The following is a 10,000-nucleotide window of genomic DNA, read 5'->3' on the forward strand; positions in this document are numbered from 1 at the left end:
AAAGATTCTCCTTTATTTTACTTTACTGCATATTCCCCATAGAAGTTTACTGCTCATGTATGACCATTTAGCAAATTTTCTTGCTAAAGTTATTATAATAGTATTTTAAATACAATAATGTTAAAATAGTAAATTTTTTTATTTATATTTTTTTTTATTCCTATTTTTATTAAAGTTTTTTTTATATAAGTTATTTTATTTTTTGGAAACCTTTGGTCAGAGTTTCACTGAAGTAAGGTATTAAAGGTTGAGTTATCATTTTTTTTTCAAATTGATTTTTTTAAAAACTATTTTGATATTAGTTTTTTGAATATGTATTTTGTTTTTATATATATAGTTTTTATATACTTTTTTTATATATATAGTTTGTTTATGTTTGTATTTGTTTATAGTTTTATTTATTTTTAAATTATTTTTTAAAAGTATATTTAAATTTTAATTAATATTCTATCTTTTTATAAAAATTTTAAAAAATGAAATAGGAGTTTAATGGAAGTTTGAATTCAATAAGTGCAGCGTTGACATGCTCTTTTAATCGAACTGGCTCATTACTTGCTGTTGGATGCAACGATGGTCGATTATTTATTTGGGGTTTTTTGGCTCATGCGATAGCAAAGGTTTTGGTGGCACATGTCCATCCTGTTTTATCTGTCAGGTTTGTTTTTCATTTTGTATTAAAATGTTTTATTAAAGTTAAACCATTAATTAGTTATGTTTTCATTGTTGCATTGTGATATTCAACCATTCTCAATCCTAGTTCAAGTTTGTATGCAACAAACATCAATCAGGTTTTAAATAGTTAAAAAATAATTAAATAATCAAACGTCATTAAATAATTAAAAAAACATCAATCAGGTTCTTAAAAGTATTTACGTTTTATTTACTAATTATTCTATTCATCTAAATTTACCCATTCATTTCTTCTTGTCAAATTTTTGACCTTTAAGACAGCAGGTTTAAAACCAACCAACCATAAATATACATTGAAATAAAAGTTTTGGTTTTTGGATTAGAATGGTTTTTGACAAATTTTTTTAGGAAGAATTTAAGATAAGATTTTTAAAGTAAAAAACTCAAGTTAATTAACTAAAAACATTTTACAATATTTATTTCAAAATTTTTCTAAAGAAAGTTTAAAGCAACATTGGCTTATAAATTTTTTCTCTTCTAATGCTTTTTATGTTAGTCATCTTCTAAATGTTCTAATGTTATCATTTAAATATTACTATTATATTTAACTAGTTTGTACCCAGCAAAGCTGCAAGCAACTATTGAAAAGACCAAGGATGGAACATTGAGGTACCCCAGAAGTTAATGAATAAGAATTAAATTATAGTATTGGTCTTTAAGGCTGATATCAATACTGTGCTTAGAAAGAAATGATTTAACAATTCCAAAAACTTCCTCAGCTACACCATATGAAGCCAGCTTATGAAGAAGATTGCATTATATGGAAAGCTTTTTATGTCTAGAGTAAAAGCCTTTACCATCTTTATCTAATGTGTCAGTGAACTTTTCTGTTATAATAGTTAAAAGGTGAGTCGGCAAACAAGAGGTTTGAAATCTGTATTGATTTTTAGAGATAAAATCTAATTGTTAGTCTTAATGATGAGGTATTTAAAGTTTTTTAATTAAAAGCTTAGAGACATAACTTTTTTAATGACGCTGATAAATATTTTCTAAAAGTCTTAAACTTAACTTCTTGAATAAAATACAAGATAGTTAATAATAGAGTTTTGCATTAGAAAGCACCTTTTTGTATTTCTTGCAATAATATAAAGATATTTGTTTTAAAGCGAGTGTTTTGTTGTGTGGAAAAAAATGAAAAAATATTTAGAAAGCAGTTAAACAAGTTGGTAAAAACCATTGGGTAGAGTTAGATTAACTCAAGAAAATTAAAGCATCTATGGATTTATGTGACGGAGTCACAATTATCAGAAATAAAAGACCAAGATTTAGTGACCGATTAATGGTGATTGAGTAATATTCCTTGGTCAAGCATGTAATTAGCTAGTCAAATGACAATAGTCATCATTACTAAGATCTAAAGATGAAACATTCAAATTCAAATAAGTTCTACTAGTAGCAAGAATGTCTAGTGAGTGAGGTAAGATTGAACTAATCAAAAGTTTCTATAAAGACCAAGTTTGTCCATGAATATTTGTAAAATTTTAATTTTAACAATTTGTTGGCGATGTTTTAAGTTATAAGAGAACTAAACTTGATCATAGATTGTGCATGACACCCTGAGTTGATCATAGATATTGCATGACATCCTGAGAAATGAGCTTTGCAGATGCCTTAGTTCCACTAATTAACCCAATTAAATTGGTAACTAAGTTGTAAGAATTAACTTCTTATGCAATATACATAAAAAAAGAATTAACTCCTTGGAAATATACACTAAAAGTACTAACAGTTATCCATGCTCAACATAAGGCTGTTATTACTCTAATTTTTAAAACTGTTGATGAAATCAGATTTTATGAGAACTACCACAGAGTTCAGAAAACCTTACTACCAGCAGGCCTCAGAACCGTTAAACTAAGTTTTAGAACTGGAACTTTACTTGATTTAATACTATGAATACTTGACTCATTCAGAATTATGAATGTAAACATATACAAATATTTCACATTACTAATACATATTGTGTTCAAGGTCTGAGTAGTAGGAGATTATAAAAATTTAAATTGCAAAATTTAACTTAAGGCTATTTTGATTTGATTGGCTCATTTGAACAATCCTAATCAAGCTTGGTCAGGAAGCGGAAGCAATCGCTCTCGAGTACTCACCACGGAAATAATATTTAGTTACGAAAAACTGGCCAGATTTTTTGCAACTGAATATTGTTTCTGTGGTCAAATTTTCATTTACATAAAAAATACATAGTTTTTAAATAAAAAATAAGAATATACTAATAAAATCTGTAATACAAAACAAACTTTTAAAATATTGACAATTTAAAAAATATATTTAAAACATTTATATTAGTAAACAAATAATAATAGTTTAAAAGATTTACACCTTTGCAGATGTGGCTCTGAGAATGAGCCATAGTATTAATATAATAGTTCGTTTGATAAAATATTTTTTTGTTTTAGGGACATACACAAACATTTATGTTCTCAAAGTGACTAAAAAATCTGGCCAGTTTTTTGCAACTTAATATCATTTCTGTGGTCAGTATATAAGAGCAATCGCTCCCGTTTCCCGACCATTTTTAACACTTTATCTAACCTTTACAGTTTTTTTTGTTATTAAAACTTTCCTATTCTTTTGGAAATTAAGATTTAATTAAAATTTTTTAAGTTCAAAAATTGAATAAAGAATCTTTGTAAGAAAACCTTTGTGAAAATTGGACACTTTTGTGACCATAAAGCATAAAGCTATTGAAATAAACACTTTATTTTATGTTTTAGTTGGAGTCGTAATGGTAAAAAGATTTTAAAATCTTCAACTGATTGGAATGTTGGGTTATGGGATGTCTTGTCAGGTGATTGTGAAGTGCGTTATTGCTTTCCGTTGGCTGTTCAAAAAGTACAATTTCATCCACGTGACAAGTAAGATTTTTAACCATTTTCAATTTTTAAACTCTTGCATTTTGTTATAATTGTTATAATTTAATTTTTTAAAAGATTATCAGTTCTATAAACTTTGACTAGTGCTTTTTTTTGGAAAAAAAACTCATTTAAACCAAACTAAAATTAACCAAGTGATTCGTTATTTCAAACTAAAATAAACCAATCGTTATTTGTTAAAATAAAATAAACCAATCATTATTCATTAAATTAAAATAAACCAATCATTATTCGTTTAACTAAAATAAACCAATCAGATTTGTTATTTTTTTGTTATAACTAATAATCTTTTTAGTTTTAAAATAATTGAAAAATTTGTTTAAAATTTAAAAAAAAAGTTTTTGTGAAAATTTTTTCTTTTTCTTTTTAATGAACCATTTTTTATCAGAATTGTTTTGTTTAAGACTAAAACAATCCATTTATTTAACTGTTAAATATAAAAATTTACAATAATATTTTATAAGCTCATATAAATAAGGTTAGGTGTCACTCATATCGTTAAAAACTAGTCAATGGAACAACACCCAGGGTTGCCACCAAATCAGGGAAATTCAGGGAAATTTAGATACAATCAGGGAAAATCAGGGTGAAATAGTTGATTTAGGAAAAAATCAGGGAAAATCAGGGAACTTTTTAATTTTTCTTTAATGTTTTGAAATGTTTTCTAATAAAAATTTTCCTTTTCCAGCGTACCAGGGTTAATGTTTAACATTTTTAAAGAAAATTAATCACATTGTGTTTACATTTGCTCTTTTTTTAGAATAGTACAAATTTTTAAAATTTAAAATGGCAACGTATTTCAAAGAAGAATGGTTAACTGATCCTTTGTTTGAAAAATGGCTGGTAATAGGCAGAGATAAAAAGTCAGCCAAGTGCAAAATATGCCAAGTTGAATTTAATTTGTCAAATATGGGCAGAAGAGCTGTGATAAGTCACATGGATAGCAAAAAACATGCACAGAAATCAAAACCAGTATCTTGCTTCTTCATGCCTGCACAGTCTACATCTAAAAAGCAAGGAATTCTCATAGTAGATCAATATGATAAAAGTTGTGCAGAAATCTATTCTGTTTTAAATGCAGTACAAAATAATTTCTCATTGAATTCGTGCAATGAAAATGGCCTACTTTATCAGAAAATGTTCCCTGACAGCAATACTGCTAAATCTTATGAAATGGGTAGAACAAAACTTGGTTATATAATTAATTTTGGTCTTGGGCCTTATTTTCACAGACTTCTAACTGAAAATATAAAGAAATCTCCTAATTATACTGTTTCATTTGATGAAAGCCTGAACGATTCTTTCCAAAATTGTCAATTAGATCTAAATATTCGGTTTTGGAATAGCGATCTAAATCATGTTGAATCCAGATACTTTGACTCTAAATTTTTAGGTCATCCCACAGCAAAAAATTTACTTGAAAGTATTACTACGTCTTTGTCAACGATTAATAGCATAAATCTGACTCAACTAAGTATGGATGGTCCAAATGTGAACTTGTCCCTTCTTAATCTTCTTGAAAAGCAGCGTGATCAACAAGAGCTACCTAAACTTCTTAACGTTGGGACTTGTAACCTTCATGTAATACATGGGGCTTTCAAATCAGGTTTTCAATCTGTTGAATGGAATATAGGAAAGTTAATGCAAGCATCATACAAACTTTTTCATGATTCTCCAGCTAGAAGAGCTGATTATGTAACTGTTACTGAATGTGAGAGTTTTCCTTATGCATTTTGCTCAACATGCTGGGTTGAAGACCAAAAAGTTGCAGATAGACTTTGTTTAAGTTGGGAGAATGTTAAAAAAATAATCAAGTATTGGGAGACTCTTCCTAAAAGTAAGCAACCAAAATGCAAGAGCTATGAAGCAGTTTTAGGGGGAACAAAAGATGAGTTAACTGTGACTAAATTGAAGTTTTTTTGTTACATTGCAAGTTTGTTGCAAAAAATCTTACTGAGATATCAAACCGATGCCCCAATGATTCCCTTTCTTTTTGAAGATTTGTTCTCAACTGTTAAAAGTTTGATGGGTTTGATTATAAAACAAGATATCCTTAGCAGCATCGTCAATGGCAGACAACTTCAAAAATTTGATTTCACTAAAAAGGAAAACTTTCTGCCATTAAAATTAATGACAGTTGGATTTGCTGCAGAGCATGACATAATCGAATTGAGGAGAAAGGATGCGTTATCTCAGGATGTCATCAACAGATTCATGAAAGATTGCCGTCTCATTATCATTGGAATCCTGGAAAAAATATTCGAAAGAAGTTTGAATCGATTTTCTTTTCTGGAAGCAACTGGTTGCATCAGTCCAGTGTCAATTCTTTTTAAACAAAAAGCTGATCTTCTTCATCAGATGAAATCCGTACTACATCTAATTCTTTCTTGCTCACATATTACTTCAAATGAATGTGATCAGGCTTTCATACAATTTTCAAAGTTGTTAGAGGAAAGTTCAGCTACTCTTTTACCCGCATTTAAAAATTTTCACACTGGAAATCGTTTAGACAAGTTTTATTTTGAAACCATTAAAGTTGGTGTAGATTACAAAGTTTTATCAAAAGTTTTGATATTTGTTTTTACGTTATGTCATGGGCAAGCATCAATTGAGAGAGGTTTCAGTGTTAACAGTAATATACTCAGCGAAAACATGAAAGAAAAGTCACATGAAAGAAATCTCCTCCACATGAAAGAAATCTCAAACATGAAAGAAATCTCCTCGCACTATCAAGGATTTTATGGTATCAAACAAATTAAGTGCTCACGAAATAGAAATAAACAATAAAATGATAAAGGCTGTTCGTAGTGCCTCGTTACAATATAAAAACTATTTGGAGGAAAATAAAAAATTTCAAGCAAAAGAAAAAGAAAATAGCGTGATAATGCTTTTAGATCAGGAAATATTGGGACTTGAGGAAAAGCAAAAAGTATTGAACGAAGTATGTAAAACGTACAATGAGGAATTTATTACATTTACCAAGGAAGCTGGCAAACAGCAGGATATGTCTCAAATGAAACTACTTCTTACAAAAGGTAATGATCGTAAGCGAAAAAGTGAGGAACACAAAAAAGAAATAAAGATGCTTGAAGAGGCTTTAGTAATATTGCATAAGAAAAAAAAAGATGTCAATAACAAATAATTATATTTTTCTAACATAAAATTGTTTGATCTTTATTTCAAACATTTCAGTATTTAACAATATTACTTTTTTAGTTTACTCATTTAGTTTTTGTTAGTCTTTTTTAATTAATTATTATAACTTGTGTTTATTTACTCTTGAATTTTTAATACATTGCTCGTTATTAAAAACATTTCCAATCTTAATTGTTATTTTTTTTTGAATCTCGTTATCTTGTAACCTAAGTCTGACAGATTTTCAATGCCCATTGAACATATCCGTTTTAAATATACCCTGATTAAGCCCTTGGTGGGAGGGCCATAAGATAGGTCACAAAATCTTGATAAGTCAAACATTTTCAAAAACTTGGTGAGCTCAGCCTAATTCGGACATTCTCTTAGTTATTTCTCTAAAACAATTGGAGCATTTTCCTATATTGGACAAATGGGTATATATATATATATATATATATATATATATATATATATATATATATATATATATATATATATATATATATATATATATATATATGTATATATATATATATATCCCTTCATAGTTCAAGTTAACGGGATTCTGCTGTAGTTTTTACATTTTTTTTAAAGAATAATTTTATGTGTTGATTGAAGTATTTGATTATTTATTTTAATTTTGAAACAAATTGATTGGTTCATTACTCATTGGGGGATTATAATATCTGTTAAAAACGCTCTGGGGTTAATGGAGAAGTTTTAATGTTAAGTTTAGGTCTTTGAATGCTGGAAATATCAGGGGAAAATAAGCAAAATTTAAGGGTCAGAATCAGAAAAATTCAGGGAGAAAAAAGCAAAATTTTAGCGAAAAATCAGGGAAAATCAGGGAGAAAAAAGTAAAATTTTAGCGAAAAAATCAGGGAAAATCAGGGCATTTTGTTCTTAAATAACGGTGGCAACCCTGAACACCTAAAAAAAACAAAAACAAAATAAACAAAAAAAAAAAAAACTATAAATAAAATATAGAAAGATTTTAAAATAAGATTAAGAGGAAAAAAAAAATAAAAAACAATAAATAAAAAAAAGGAAAGAAAGGAAAATAAAGCACTAACAAATGAATATAATATTAATAATCGCAATAATAATACAATAAAAATAATAAAAATAATTTTAAAAAAAAATTGTATTTTGCCAATTTCATGTATTTATAATTTTGATTTGGAAATGCTAATTACATGACTTTTTAATTGAGTTTGTGTTTAGGAATTTAGAACTAATTTACTTGTAATTGTTCTTGATCAAATGTATTAGATGCCTGATTACTGTATGTACTACTTCAGTACTGCTTCTACTTCAGTACTACTACTACTTGGTACTTAAGTATTACCAGGTCGCTCTTTTTATGTACTTACTAGATTCTATGGAATCTTATTTCAAAATATTCTTAAAATATATTTTAAAAGTCTCAGTATAATTACCACTAAATATTTTGATATTATGAATTTGTATTTTAAAAGTAATTTTTTAAAAATAAACTACAATCTTGCCTACAAACAAATTATTGCAAAGATTTTGCAAACAAATTAAATTCATACACAATAAATAATTTTGATTTTCAGTTCAGGTAATCAAAACTTCAACCAATTTTGTCTAAGAAAATACATTCATCTTCAAAAAAGGGTTTGTTTATGAATTATTTCTCTATTGTTAAGTACACTTTATAATCTTTCTGATATTTTTTTATTTTTTTCTATTAAAAAAATTTTAATTTCAACTTTTTTTAGATTTTTAATTTTATTTTAAATTTTTCAAGTTAGTCAATAAAAATTAATTTTCTTTTTTAAGTTTCATTTTTGTAAGTGAAAATTGCAGGTGCAAATTTCTTTTTTGTTGTTGTTTTTCCTACTTGAAATCACTGTTAAAATGTTTTGAAAATGGTGTCATTAATGCTTGCTTGTAAGTTTTCATTGTCAGGTGATGATATCTGAACATAGTTTAATTGAAATCAGTTAAGATCATTTCTGTAAAAAAGGTTTTCAAAGTTTAAAAATATAAATTAATTTTTCTATTAATAAATCCTTTTTAGGATTTAGGGCTTTTTTGTATTTAAGACTATGGTATTTATTTATTATAATTTAAATGTTTAAATATCTTAAGATGTCTTTCAAGCAGTTTGAAAAGTTATTTAAATTATATTATTAATTATATTAATTATTATATTAAATTAATTAAATTTTATTAAATTTTTAAAACCACTGGTCACTGCTACAAAAGTTTGAACAACAGTTAAATAACAGTTAACAAAAGAATAATCTGCATACAGAAGAAATCCAAAAAAGATTCAAAAAGGAATTAACAAAAGAATGTCCATTAAGAATTCTTAATAGAATAGTCACTGTATGGAGTTGTCTTCCTCCATCTTTTGTGCTATCTGTATCAGTGAAAGTATTCTAAAAATGATTAGATGAATATATTAAAAGCAAACATAGAGTCACCAGCTTATTACACACTCTCTGTTTTTTTTTTTTTTTAACATCACCTCCAGCAATCCTGCGAGCAACCACTTTTTGTGTTAGAAGTTGCTGGAAGACAAAAGATGAAGTTAATAATTTAGCATTATGTTTAACATTATGAACATTTGAATTTTTGTTATAAATTATTTTAATTGTTATTTTGTTAAGTTTCTGCAATAAATAGTTATTGTTTAAATAATAATTTCAAATAAATTAGAAGTATTAAAATAATTTAGAATGAATTGAATCTAAAAGCTAAATGAATTGAAACCTAAAAAAAGAATATTTTTTTTACAATTAATTCAAAGTTTTTTTTAAACAATTTTGTTTGAAAAATTCATTGTTTTAATACATCAGTTGTTAAAGTAGTTATCCATTTTTTATCCATTCCATATCCATTCTTGGTACCAGCAATTTTTATCCATTCATGGTACCAGCAATTTTTGCTATTAAGTTTCTACATGCTGGAGTATTTACTTTATAAGAAATTTAGTCAACTCAAAAATCTAAAGTAAACTAATAACTATCTTATTTGAAAAGTTCGAAAAGTTAACATAAACAAAATGCTTTAAAGACACCTTTTTTTAAAGTCACCATTTTAAAGACACCTTTTTTTTATATATATTTATTAAAGACACCATTTTTTATTTACAAAGAAATGTATCATTAATAAAAATAAGTAAACATAAACAAAAGAAAAACACTCCAGCAGAAGTTTATTTTCCTGCATTAAATTAAAATTTTCAAGCTAAAATGATGATTTTTTTTAACTAAAAAACAAAAGTTACCAAAAAAAAGATTTTTTTTTTT

General features: G+C 26.5%; 1 long non-coding RNA gene across 2 annotated transcripts in view; it reads left to right on the forward strand.

Annotated features, from left to right (window-relative positions):
* The window catches only part of LOC136075058 (uncharacterized), a 13,654-nt gene extending 5,282 nt beyond the window's left edge, over positions 1-8,372 (forward strand). The window contains exons 4-6 of one of the 2 annotated variants that reach the window (XR_010635656.1): positions 1-655; positions 3,423-3,563; positions 8,297-8,372. The exon at positions 1-655 is cut by the window's left edge and continues 159 nt beyond it. This is a non-coding gene — a long non-coding RNA (uncharacterized LOC136075058). The remainder of the gene's footprint in view (positions 656-3,422; positions 3,564-8,296) is intronic. The other variant, XR_010635657.1, reaches the window with a different exon arrangement.
* Positions 8,373-10,000: the final 1,628 nt, after the last annotated feature.

This window comes from Hydra vulgaris, chromosome 01 (assembly GCF_038396675.1).
Source record: "Hydra vulgaris chromosome 01, alternate assembly HydraT2T_AEP".
NCBI classification, from domain to species: Eukaryota; Metazoa; Cnidaria; class Hydrozoa; order Anthoathecata; family Hydridae; genus Hydra; species Hydra vulgaris.